Source organism: Oryctolagus cuniculus, chromosome 13, assembly GCF_964237555.1.
Source record: "Oryctolagus cuniculus chromosome 13, mOryCun1.1, whole genome shotgun sequence".
Taxonomy (NCBI): domain Eukaryota; kingdom Metazoa; phylum Chordata; class Mammalia; order Lagomorpha; family Leporidae; genus Oryctolagus; species Oryctolagus cuniculus.
The window spans coordinates 50,557,818-50,570,466 of record NC_091444.1 but is presented as its reverse complement, the minus strand read 5'-3'; the positions used below and the strand labels follow the sequence as shown (position 1 = coordinate 50,570,466).

Below are 12,649 nucleotides of genomic sequence, written 5' to 3'. Positions count from 1 at the left end.
GCCCGCAACCCTCCCAACTCTGGCTCCCTCTCCCATTCCATTCACATCAAGATTCATTTTCAATTATCTTTATATACAGAAGATCAATTTAGTACATATTAAGTAAAGATTTCAACAGTTTGCACCCACACAGAACATAAAGTGTAAAATACTGATTGAGTACAAGTTATAGCATTAATTCACACTGAACAACACATTAAGGACAGAGAACCTACATGAGGAGTAAGTGCACAGTGGCTCCTGTTGTTGACTTAACAAATTGACACTCTTGTTTATGGCGTCAGTAATCTCCCTAGGCTCTTGTCATGAGTTGCCAAGGCTATGGAAGCCTTTTGCGTTCGCCAACTTCGATCTTATGTAGACAAGGTCATAGTCAAAGGTTCACACCTCCCTTCAGAGAAAGGTACCTCCTTCTTTGCTGGCCCATTCTTTCTACTGGGATCTCACTCGCAGAGATCTTTCATTTATTTTTATTTTATTTTATTTTTTTTTTTGCCAGAGTGTGTTGGCTTTCCATGCCTAAAATACTCTCATGGGCTCTTCAGCCAAATCTGAATGCCTTAAGGGCTGATTCTGAGGCCAGAGTGCTCAAACCCCACATTCTTAACAAAATACCACACAACACTAAAGTTTCAAAGTAGGCATCTGCTTTTAAAAGTAATGAATAAATGCCTAAATCAAAAAAGAATTAGTGCTGACACTCAAAATGTATAATCAAATATTTTTCTCAGCTAATATCATCTAAATACATGCTAGCCAGACCACAAAACCAATCCCTCCACTAAAAACAACAACAAAACTTGTGTAATGCGGGGGAGCATGGAAAAGCCTTCTGAAAGGAACACAGAGATTAGAAATGTGAAATAGCTCATCTCTGGCCTAACCCATAAGCAGAGTGGAGCTGAAAAGATCTCTTAGTGGAACTGCCCTAATCCTGCAGTATCACAGCTACACTGCTGAACACCTCTGAAGAGGTGAATTTAAAATCCCTCTGGTATTGCAGCTGCAGTCTGGAGGAGAAGGCAAATACCCAATGCACCTGTCCTAACCCTGCCTCTTCCACTATGACAGAAAACACCCATCAATCACAGGGTCCTTTCCTTCAGAACCCTGCTTTGGCTCCAGAATCCTCAGAAAGGCTCTCAGCCTTGGCTGTCAGCCCTCTCAGCATGCTTATTTGTCACTGCTGCTTATTTTACACAGTCTTAAGCAAAATTATCAGAGACTATGAAGCATAAATCATTAGTTTCCTCTGTTGTATAGAAGTATAGACCTCAGACCTCAATACGGGCCAATCTTAAAGTAACAATTAATTTTGGAGGCCGATGCTGTGGCACAGTGGGTTAAAGCCCCAGCCTGTAGCACCGGCATCCCATATGGGCGGCAGTTCAAGTCCTGGCTGCTCTTCTTCTGATCCAGCTCTCTGCTGTGGCCTGAGAAAGCAGCTGAAGATACCCCAAGTTCTTGGGCCCCTGCACCTGTGTGGGAAACCTGAAGGAAGCTTCCAGCTCCTGGCTTCAGATCAGCTCAGCTCTGGCCACTGCGGTCATTTGGGGAGTGAACCAACCTCTCTCTCTCTGGCTCTACCACTCTCTCTGTAACTCGTTCTTTCAAATAAATAAAATAAAATATTAAAAAATTAATTTTGGTCCCTTCATCTCCATATTAGTGGATAAAGATGACCTTAATTTTGAGATGTCAGATCCCAAGCTTTTTGTAGAGATAAAGATGCTCTTTAAAAAGAAAGATTAAACTTCTACTCTTGATATCAAGTCTTTTTAGCTGTTTCAGATCAAAGCTGTGAATATGACCTATATTCAAATAAATTCAAAAAAGTATTTACTGAGTGTTTGTGATATACGCCATTTACTCCCTGGTCTAAGTAGGTTATTGAGAGATGGAAGAAAGCTTGTAGATCAACAGCTGACATGTGGCATAGCAGGTTAAGCCTCCGCCTTCATATGGGCACCAGTTCAAGACCCAACTACCCCACTTCCAAACCAGCTCCCTGCTAATGCCTGGGAAAGCAGCAGAAGAAGGCTCAAGTGTTTGGGCCCCTGCACCCATGTGTGAGGCCCAGAGGAAGCTCCTGGCTCCTGGCTTCGGATTGGCAAAGCTCCGGTCGTTGCAGCCATCTGGGGAGTGAACCAGCAGATGGAAGACTTCTCTTTCTCTCTCTCTCTCTCTCTCTGCTTTTCCTTCTTTCTCTGTGTAATTTTGACTTTCAAGTATATAAATAAATCTTTAAAAAAAAAAAAAAGTAAGGTGTTTAGCTGTGAGTAGACAACTAGCTGGCATGACAGCCTGCAGAGTGTGGAAAGTTACAAGTAGCTAGCTAGCCTAACAGCTAGGTTGCATGCACCTGGAAAGTTCTTAGGCAAACCCTGAATACTCAGTCAATGAGGGAATGGGGGAGGGACTTGCTTGCTGTAGGTGCTGGCCCACCAGGCACCTGATCTTGCAAGATTGTTAATAAAGGTTCACTTTCGCTACATTTCAGCTGCACTTCATGTTGAGCCTGAGTCCATTCTTTAGGTGGATATGTGAGGCCATTTATCACAATCTGTGCAAAAAAAATTTTTAACATGTTGCATATGAAATAACTAAAAATTTTCTGCAACAGAAAACCTTTGATGCAGTGGCTGAGGATTCAGTACTGCAAAATGAAATCTGCCATCTAGAGGGTGCACACTGTCTAGAAAACAATTTCTTCATGGCTCCTGAAGCATAAAACCAAGAACGTTCTGTTTAAAAGGGCGGGGGAAGGAGAGGAGAGCAGTTGTATGTGTCTCTCTACGACACTATACCAGATTTCTCCATAGAGAAGAAAACTTACTTCAAACAGCACTTAAGAAACTGTGGATGGCCGGCGCCGCGGCTCACTAGGCTAATCCTCCGCCCAGCGGCGCCGGCACACCGGGTTCTAGTCCTGGTCGGGGCGCCGGATTCTGTCCCGGTTGCCCCTCTTCCAGGCCAGCTCTCTGCTGTGGCCAGGGAGTGCAGTGGAGGATGGCCCAGGTGCTTGGGCCCTGCACCCCATGGGAGACCAGGAAAAGCACCTGGCTCCTGGCTCCTGCCATCGGATCAGCGCGGTGCGCCGGAAGACCTTTCTCTCTGTCTCTCTCTCTCACTGTCCACTCTGCCTGTCAAAAACAAAAACAAAAAAAACTGTGGATTAGTCATATACCAAGTTGAGTTTTTAAACCACACCCTTCAAAGACTTGACCCCTTGCAAATGCAGTGCCCCAGCCACAACTCTGAACATTGTTTTGCCCATTACAGTGCATCAGCGTGGCCCTTAATGGTGCTGCCATGGGGTGCCCACAGTTATTCTGGACACTGAGATCTGACCTCATGAGACCCAACTGGCAGTCCTCCAAATGCTCCAGATGATGCTTTCACCGAGCCTCTCTCCACAAACCACTCATCCCAGACTCCTCCCCACTCCTTGGATCTTAAGAATGCAAGTCCTCTTGTTACCAGAGAAGCAAAGGGTCCTTGTCTTCCCACAAAAAGAATTCAGGCGTGAGACAGAGAGCAGTGGAAAGCAAAATAGCAAGGTTTATTAGGGTAGGGGCATCCGTAAGAATGGATGAGTACCTCTCCAGACAGAACCTGAGAGAGAGAGTGCGTAATTCATATTTAGGCTAGGGTTTTTAAGGGGATGGGTCAGCCAGCGCCGCGGCTCACTAGGCTAATCCTCCGCCTAGCGGCGCCGGCACACCAGGTTCTAGTCCTGGTCGGGGTGCCGGATTCTGTCCCGGTTGCCCCTCTTCCAGGCCAGCTCTCTGCTATGGCCAGGGAGTGCAGTGGAGGATGGCCCAGGTGCTTGGGCCCTGCACCCCATGGGAGACCAGGAAAAGCACCTGGCTCCTGGCTCCTGCCATCGGATCAGCGCGGTGCGCCGGCCGCGGCGGCCATTGGAGAGTGAACCAACGGCTAAAGGAAGACCTTTCTCTCTGTCTCTCTCTCTCTCACTGTCCACTCTGCCTGTCAAATAAATAAATAAATTATGGGGATGGGTCTTGCCTTCCTGCCTTTTCTCTCCCCCTCTCCTTCTCTTTCCGATCAAAGAACTTGTTGGGTGTAAACACAAAAAATTCCTTTCTGAGTTTTCCCCCCCTGAAGTTATCAGACAGGGGAAGCCTGGCCTTAGAGGAAGGATGTTTATTGGGCCAGGTAGCAGGGGCAGGATCTCCTGGAAGGTCATCAGGATCCGGGCGGGACTTTGAAGTGCAAAGATGCTGGGCTTCTGGAGCTTCCGCAGTAGCTGCTGGTCTTCAGGCCTTTCTCATACATGCATAGGCTCAATTTCTGACTTCCATCTAACACTCTCACCGCTGACCTGCATTTCCCCATCTGCAGCACTTGGTGAAATGTCGGTGACAAGACATGGAGGGGAAGGAGAAGAGAAAGAAGGAAGAGAACAAGAAGTGAACCCCTCACACCTCTGTGGCAGGTGCACTGACATTCAGCCTTCCCCAGTGCATAGCAAGAGGCAGGGGAGGATGAGGAAGACAAAGTGGGGGAAGGAGGAAGGCAGAGGAGCAGGAGGAAGGGGAGGAGACACAGGAAGGGAAAGAAGAGGACAGTGAAGACTGGGTCACGGGGACCATCTGGGGAGAGGACCAGCAGATGGAGGTCTCTTGCCCTCTGTCAGCCTGCATTTCAACAAATCTGAAACTAAAACAAAGCAGTACCCTATCAATCCAAGGATTTTCTTTCCCATTCTTTCCTAGTTTACTTTCTCGACAGAGAATTTTCACCAGGAAGTAAATAAATGTACATACTGATTTATTTTACATTTTGAACCACTTCCAGCCACACTCCCCAGACAATAATCAGAACAAAACACCATGAAAGCACCTTTCACATGAAGCTGCTAAAAAGGTTATGGAAAAACATGTATCATGACAAAGTTGAGCAGAGATTATCAAACTTTTTTGTGGCAAAACAATTACAATTGTACAATTTTTTTCTTCCCACAAACTTTTTCAAGTACCATCATGTTGCTCCTGGCATTATCTGAAGTCATTAGGAAAAAAAGCTGGCAAAGAACAAATAACTACCAAAGCCAAGAAACACTCCTTTAATAAGCCAGAGTGTTCTGCCCCAATTCAGCCCTACAAAGTGACCACAAGCCAAAAAATATTTCATTTTCAACCTCATTCAAACCCTCCATTTTCTCAAATGCCTTATCAACCCAGTTTTCTGTCAGATAAGCTCCCTCTCTATTCCCAATATTCTGGAGACATTTCTTGAAGTTCCCTAATTAATGCTGCACCCATGCCCCAGTTCTTTTCAGAAAACTCCCTTCCCTCCTTTCCCCTCACTTTTCCTAAGGTTTGCCTTCAGGCCCTGTCCCCTGGCCTACACTCCTGGTTTTCTAACTAGTTCTACTCACATATCCCATGCATCCTTGCTACAGCTCTTGGGAGTCATTGGTCTTCCACAAAAATACTCTTCCCTTTTTCTTACCTATCTTCAGATGGAGACATACACAAATTACCTGTTCTCCCATCTCCCAGCTCTTCCAAGACCCTAATCCTTCCCCAGAGTTTCCCTCCAATGCTGTCATCCTTGGTCCTGAACTCTAAACCCCGAACTTTTCCCCCAGTCTCTCCAAATCCAGACGGCCTCCGTTTTTTACTAATCAGCCAACAGCACACACCCTTCCTCCCAGGTCTACCTCCCACTCCTCCGCGCCCATGTCTTTCCCATCTACCCACGTTCCGTGGCCCCTCACTCCTTGCAGAACCCGCAAGAACTCACTCCCCTGGTGTGCCTCCTGTCTCTGTGGCCCCTAACTCTTCCTCTAACCACCTTCCGACTCCAGATTTCTGCCCATGCCTGCGGCCCTTCTCTGCTGCAGGCCCACCTCACTGCCCGCAGGGCTCAGAGCCCCCAGGCTGCTGCCAGCGCTGGCCCGGCCGTACGGACTCACCTGTTGCTCCTGTCCAGGAGAAAGGCACAGCCGGCCAGGTTGAGCCAACGCGGAGCAGGGTTTGAAACTCGGAGATGAGCACGTGCCCAGGCAGCGGAACTTAGGTATCAACTCCAGGTCCAGTGCCATGTCCAGGTCCTCCATGGCTCGGCCCACTTCAGCTTCCCCTCCTCCTTAGAGCTGAGCCACCTCCGCTGGGACCCCACGGGGCCTGCTGCCCGCAGATGCTGCGACTGCCCTCCACTGAGGTAGGCCCTGGATAGATCATGGCCTCAAAGAGAGAAACTCAAGCCACCCGTGAGCTCCTCATGCCAGCGACGCCGCCACCTCTGCTGCTGTCCCAGGCTCCCCCACGGCAGCCCCACGGCTGCTTCACCGTGCAGACGTGTGCGGCCCAGCTGCGTGCCCACCATTGCTGCGCCCACATCAACGCCGCCCCACCTTTCACAGCCAGGCGTTTGGCCTTCGCCCCGCCGCCATTTTCCCTTGCTCAACGCGGCCACTTTCCCATACTTTGCCGCTTCCAACGCCACAGCCCTGCCAGGACTCATGGCTGCCACCGCCACAGCCTCCCCACTCTTCACGGCCGCCCTAGTCTTTATGGCCTCGGCAACCCCCAAGGCCCACCGTTCATCGTTGCCGCGTGGCCGCCTGCTCTGACACCGCACCTACTGCGCAAGCGCCACACGCCCAGGCCCCGCCTCTTCGTCCTGGTCCCCGTCTGCCTCTCCCTTCACTCCTGCACCTGTTCTGTGGGCTGCAAGAAGGTGTGCGTCCAAAGCGCTTTTCCCTTCCCGCTGACCCTGAGGCATGGGTCCCTCTTCTGACACCTGTAAGTAGTAAACTTCTATTATAGATGTGGTTCAGTTACCTCGACTCACACACCTGAAGCTAACTTGGCTGCCGGTCGGAGCTGTCCGAGAGAGCGGCCACCTTGGTAGGAATAAGCTAGAAACAGATCTGACAGCAGTCTCAAGGGCATCTGTTGATCTTAATACGTGTCCTGTAAAAGGAACACCTGGTCATGGGTTGGACACTGGCGTGGGTTGGGTCACTGGACCCTTTGTTGCCTCTCTAACGTGTCCTGGCCGGTGGCCATGGTTGTGTGTGAACCTTTGTATGCTCCTGGACACGGCACGCACTGCAGTGTCACTAGATGGTAGACATTTTCAGGCCGGTTATCCTCTGCTGGGACCACTGTTGTCACTGTTGTATATGCAGCCTGTCGGTGACGGACACGTTGTTGTATGGTGACTGTTTTCTCAGGAGTGGGTTCTATAAGGCAGGTTAAAAGCTCCCAGGTGTGTGAGTGCTTTTCTTGTTCTTCTTGGTGCTCCTGTGCCTGGCACAGAGGAGGCCCTTGACAGATGTGATGCCGGAGCTCTTGGCCCTCAGCAACAGCAGGGTCAGCCTGGCTGGGGAGGTGGAAAGCCGGTGACGTCCTGAGCCACCCCTGGCCGCTGGAGGAAGCTGGGCTCTCTGAGTACAGTGAGTAGAGGCTCTCCTAGGCTGGGGCTGGCCGCTCACAGTGTGGTCTGGGGATCAGCAGTGTCTGTGTCACTGGTAGCTGTTAGAAATGCAGACTCCCAGCCTCAATTGCTGAATCAACAGGAGTCACTATGCACTTGCTCCCCATGTAGGACCTCTGTCCTTAATGTGTTGTATTATGAGAATTAATGGTAAAATTTCAAACAGTACTTTATACTTTGTGTATCTATGTAGGTACAATCTGTTGAAATCTTTACGTAGTGTAGAGTTGATCTTCTGTATATAAAGATAATTAAAAGTGAATCTTAATGAAGAATGGGATGGGAGAGGTAGTAGGAGGTGGGAAAGTTTGGGGGTGGGAGGGCGGGAATGGGGGGAAGAACCCCTATAATCCAAAAGTTATACTTATGAAATTTATATTTATTAAATAAAATTTAATAATTTAATTTATTATAATAATTTAATTTATTATATTTATTAAATAAAATTTATTAAAAAATGCAGACTCTCAGACTGAATCAGGTGCTGCCGTTGGTACAGATTCCCATGTGGTTTACCTGCACGTTGATGTCTGAGACATGCCGCGTGCACAGAATTGTTCGAAGTCCTCAGATTTTTCTCAACTTTGAGGCTCAGCAGTCTGGATTTTTCTAGGATGTAGCATGGTGTGGTTGGACTGATCTTGAATTGAATTCCAAAACTGCCACACTGGAGGAGTTACTTGATCTTCTTTAATTTTGGAATTTTTGATCTATAATACATACTTGTTGTATGCTTTGGGTTTGTTTTTTTTTTTTTTTTTTGGTTGGGGGTGAAGAATAAATTAAATATAATACTCAGCATATGATGGTAACTTAATAAATATTACTTGTTGCTGATTTCATTACAATTTTATCTGAGCCCTAGTACAGAGGATTTAATTACTTGTTATGATGAGAGAACTTCTGTATTATCATTACAATATTGTAATGTCACACTAACTTATGTCTTTTGCATGATTTAATGAGTGGCCTTTAAGCATCAATAGCTTTTCAACTCTCCCCTTTTTATCTGTGGTTGTGTGTTTAACTCTTAACATGGATTAAAGTGGTATGTGGCTCTGTGTATGACAGCATCTTTTTTATTTTTAAACATCACTCGATCATGTATATTTTCTGTCTGAGGTTCCTTCTTCCTGTTCATTCTGATGACAGTATGAAGTAGAAGCCTTGCTATCCAGCCATAGCTAGACAGTTCATGGAGAGGGTCAGTTAAAGAAGGGGGTAAAGAAATAAAAAATTAAACATTTCATTTCACTCTAAATGCCTAGATGTATATTCATCTGGCCTCATGGTTTGGGTTTCAAGTTTTTTGTTTTTTTTGTTTTGTTTTGTTTTGTTTTGTTTTTTGAGCCTGGGTTTGAGGTTTGCAGGCTGTTTTCTCTATCCACACCTTCTTTGCAGGTTGAGTATATTGATATGCAGCATGCTTGGGACCATATGTGTTCTTGGATTTTGCATTTTAGGATATTTGTATAAACATGGTGAGATCTGTTAAGGGTGGGACACAAGTCAAAACACAGAATTCATTTATGTTTCACATATGCTTCATCTACATCACATGAAGGTACCTGCATACACTATTTTAAACAATTTTGTGCATGAAACTTGCAACTTGTGGTGTCACTTTGGCACCCCAAAAGTTTCAGATTTTGGATTGTTGAATTAGGGGTGTTCAACCAGTTATACCTCGTTTGGGGTGTTCAGTTTTGGTTTCTCTAAAGTAGATTAGAAATTTGAAGACATGACTCCAGCATTGTGGGATAATGAGTTAAGTCACTGCCTACAACACTGGCATCCCATATTGGAGCACTGGTTCGAGTCCTGGCTACTCCAATTCCCATTCAGCTCCCTGAGCTAATGTGTCTGGAATAGCAACAGACGATGGCCTGAAAACTTGGGCTCCTGCCACTCACCTGGGAAGCCTGGATGAAGTTCCTGGCTCCTGGCTTTGACCTGGCATAGCCCTGGGTATTGCAGCCATTTGAGGAGTGAACCAGTGGATGGACGATCCATCACTCCACCTTTCAAATAAGTAAGCAAATCTTAAAAAAAAAAAGTAAAATCAAGTGCGTACACAATTCACAATATCATGAAATGCAACATCACGGTCACCTGCTTTCATACAAGGGTTTCTTTCACTCATCCACCTGTGTTACCTATGGAATCTCAGCTAGAGACCAAAACCAACCAACCACCCTTATTAATGTCTCACCTTGGGCATGTGCCTTTTCTTGTTGGGCATGCGTCACTGTAAATGGAACATTTGGCCTAACCTCTCTCAGGGCCTCCACAGCCTGCCAGTCTGTGGCTCCAGAGCAGAATCCCAGGAACACCGATCGGCTCCATTCAGCTTTCCCATTCACGCTGCTCCAGAGCGCAGAGGGACAGAGGTTCAAGTCCAGCGCAGCATGAAGAGCAAAAACCCAAGCTCTCCCCTGGACCACGCTTCCCGGGACGGCTGGCCGTGTAGGGGAAGGAGGGAAGCCTGGATACCGGCCTGGGAGCGCCAGGGGCCCCAGGCAGAGAGGGAGACGCTGGCACGCGGGTGCTCCAATCACCGAAGCCCCCCTTTCTCCTCCATGCTTCCTGTCAGCGCCAACAGCTGGGCGCTAGGACCAAGTCCTGGAACGTACCCCGCGGGCAGCCCCAGGCGAGTCTCCGGCCGCCCCCGTGAAGCGGGTCGGGACTTCTTGGGTGCCCCGCGTGCGGCCGGCCGGCGGAAGCGGGAGGTGCGAGGCCGAGCGGCAGGAGGGCCGAGCACTGTTACCCTGGGCAGCCGCAGCGCCATCTGGAGCGGCGTGCGTCCCGAGGCCGCGCGGCGGCGGCTCCCCGATGGAGCGCGCTGAGCATCCACCGGCACCCTCCCGGCTGCCTGCCACCTCGTCCTGTCCGCAGGTGCTCGCGTCAAACTCCCCGTTTGACGGCTGTCTCTTAAATCTGCTCCCTCTATAGACCCGGTGAGCAGAGTCCCTCCCCAGCCCTCGGGCTGCAGCCTCGCTTAGGCCGGCCGGTCAGTCTCGGGCTGCAGGGCCTGCCGTCTGGTGCTTACTCGGTGGTGGCTGTGGCGGGGCTAGCTGGCTTTTTCCGCTCAGCTTGTCACTGCGCACTAAGTGCGCAGCCTGGCTCCGGAGCCCCGACAAGTGGCAGGCGCGGCCCAGGTCGGAGACCCAGCGCCCCCTGCCGGGGCCTCTCCAAACACGCACCCTCCCCAGCTTCCCAAAAAGTGGTGTTCACTCCTGACAGCTCCCGCACCCAACCACACACAGCAAACCTGCCTCCGGGCTCAGCCCAGCACCCTCCAGGCCACTGGACCGAAGGGGAAAGCGAGGCTAAGGGGCACTTACCCCGGCCCGCATGCCAGCGTCTAGCTGAATGGCGCAGAGACCCAGATGCTGGCACTCGTTCTGCCACTGTTAGCTGCGTGACCCGCAATCACTTTCCTTGATATCAGTTTCCCTTTTGAGTTCTTTCTTGACCCAAGAGTTGTGTAAGTGGCCGGCGCCGCGGCTCACTAGGCTAATCCTCCACCTAGCGGCGCCGGCACACCGGGTTCTAGTCCCGGTCGGGGCGCCGGATTCTGTCCCGGTTGCCCCTCTTCCAGGCCAGCTCTCTGCTGTGGCCAGGGAGTGCAGTGGAGGATGGCCCAGGTGCTTGGGCCCTGCACCCCATGGGAGACCAGGAAAAGCACCTGGCTCCTGGCTCCTGCCATCGGATCAGCGCGGTGCGCCGGCTGCAGCGCGCCGGCTGCGGCAGCCATTGGAGGGTGAACCAACGGCAAAGGAAGACCTTTCTCTCTGTCTCTCTCTCTCTCACTGTCCACTCTGCCTGTCCAAAAAAAAAAAAAAAAAAAAAAAAAAAAGAGTTGTGTAAGAGCCGGCTCTTAAAACGGGTGACGTATGTTCTTCCCTTTGGTTTTCAGTTTGTACTTTCCTTGCCTTGAGATCAGCGTCGGCTGTACTGCTTCCTTAGGGAGATTTCTTGATTTCTCCGGGCTCAGTGTTTGTCAGTCTCCCGTGGTTTCTTTAAGGTGTTTGTCAGCAGGATATGGAGACATAATTCTATATAAGTTTTATCTCTTATTAAAGTTTATTTATTTGAAAGGTAAAGAGAGAGAGGACATGTTTCCATCTGCTGGTTCGCTCCTTAGTTACATACAGCTGTGGAAGAGCCACCTACAGGAAAATCAGCTGAGTGTCTACAGTTTGTTTCCATAAACAGTGAAAACCTTGCGGCTAATATTGTTGTGAATATTTAGCCCCCTAGAGAAACGCACTATACACAACTTATTTTCTATTATAATTTTTTACTAATAGAGATAAAAATCTGTTGTCTGGTCTGATTTGTAAATACTGTTAAGCCAAGAAGGGAGCCCTGTGAGGGATGACGTTACACACTGTAAATAAGATGGCTCAGAAACCACCTGGTCCCAGGCAGGTGCGAGTATCGGGGTGCAGCAACGTTCCTCTTTTCTTTGCTCGTCTTACTCCATGTCTAGAGCTTACTCCAGACTCCCTGATCTCTCATAAATACCAGGTTGCACTGACACCTATCAGCAGCTTCTTGCACGCAGGTGTCTGTTCAAGCCCAAGTTACCTCCATACATTGGCAGAGACCACGGTTAGAAGTCCCCAGGCTCTGGACTGCTTTCCAAAACAGTACCTTGTAGCAAAAATAGCTAATATAGGATCAGATACTGTGCCCAATTATTGCTTTCTAGTGTGTTTACATATAATTTCTTAACTCCCTAAATTCTTAAGACATTATTTTAAAAGTTTATAGAATAGTTATCTTTTGAGTAAATACCTTATCTAAGACTATGATTTTAAAATGTCTTTGACTTTTCTGATTAATGCCTTTTGCCTCATAGTAAATATCTAAAAGTATCTTTTGGTTTATATATACACTATGATGTTTTCTTCCAATTTAGTCCAAAGGATAAAATGCTCTGCTTCAAAGTCTCTTAAGACCACTGTCTACTTTCCATGTGTCTTATTAGTCTATATTGTGCTCTCATAAATGGAACATTTTCTCCTCTGATTCTTGGCCATGTAGAAAACACAAGAGCCAGCGGTGGGCTTGGTCCAAGTGTAACTATGACATCCAGACACCTGATGTATAATTGCAATTACAAGGCAGTTTTCTAATGGATGATTGGAGTGCATATGCTCTTCAATTA

The 12,649-nt window shown here is 48.3% G+C and overlaps 1 long non-coding RNA gene across 2 annotated transcripts in view; it reads right to left on the bottom strand.

The window, feature by feature from the left end:
- LOC138844972 (uncharacterized) overlaps positions 1 to 7,700 on the bottom strand; it is a 38,885-nt gene extending 31,185 nt beyond the window's left edge. For both annotated transcript variants that reach the window (XR_011381505.1, XR_011381506.1), the window contains exon 1: positions 5,945 to 7,700. This is a non-coding gene — a long non-coding RNA (uncharacterized lncRNA). The remainder of the gene's footprint in view (positions 1 to 5,944) is intronic.
- Positions 7,701 to 12,649: the final 4,949 nt, after the last annotated feature.